The 921-nt window shown below is 28.6% G+C and overlaps 1 protein-coding gene across 7 annotated transcripts in view; it reads left to right on the plus strand.

The window, feature by feature from the left end:
• Positions 1 to 921, plus strand: part of LOC106879161 (basement membrane-specific heparan sulfate proteoglycan core protein) — a 172,540-nt gene that overhangs the window by 150,237 nt on the left and 21,382 nt on the right. The gene's annotated exons all lie outside the window — the stretch shown is intronic.

The following is a 921-nucleotide window of genomic DNA, read 5'->3' on the forward strand; positions in this document are numbered from 1 at the left end:
TATATATATATATATATATATATATATATATATATATTGATTTAATATATTATGTAGATTGTAAATATATATATATGTAAACCTTTTTTCATGTTTGCTTTAATTCTGGCCTTATTACAAGCTTTCTTATTACCTCTTGAACTATATTTTTTTCTCTTCTCTAGTCTTACTTTGTCTTATGCCAGAGCTTTAAATCACCCCAGCTTGTTTTCAATTATCTCCCTTTGATTCTATACCTCTTTTAAATCTTCAACTAGTGCTTTGTCTTGGTTTGATCTCATGACTGCTTATTAATTTTCAGGGCAATCTTTGCCTTCGTTTGATTAACTTTTCTCTATCATTTTTCATCTTGTTCATCCAATCCATCTGTTCAGCAATTATTAAGTGATATTTCTTTAAATCAACACGTTTCCCATCTCAAGTCATTACAAATTTCATCTTTTGTCACTGTTCGTTCATCTGTCCTCAGAATCAATATTACTTGCCTTTCAGTGTGCACAAACATCTCTGTATTTTGTATCTTAGATGAAATAAAGATAAATGAATAAATGCCACTGTTTACAGTTTGTGTATATGATGAGATATATATAGCCTTGATCAATAGAACTATTTGGAAAACTTTTCATTCATTTCACCATCACCTCATTCATCATTATCGTCATATACCAATTGCCACTTCTTTAACCTTTATAACACTGCCTTCTATTACAGTGATATTTTAGCTATAAGCTGCATGAAGTTAGCTTCCACCAGCCTTTTCTGTCCTTTTTTGGCCTTATTATAAAATATATATTTTTTAATATGTATAGAGATATATGTGTATATATATGCATATGGTGTGTGTGTGTGTGTGTGTGTGTCTGTGTGCATGTGCATTCATATATATATATATATATATATATATATATATATATATATATA

Source organism: Octopus bimaculoides, chromosome 26 (genome assembly GCF_001194135.2).
Source record: "Octopus bimaculoides isolate UCB-OBI-ISO-001 chromosome 26, ASM119413v2, whole genome shotgun sequence".
NCBI classification, from domain to species: Eukaryota; Metazoa; Mollusca; class Cephalopoda; order Octopoda; family Octopodidae; genus Octopus; species Octopus bimaculoides.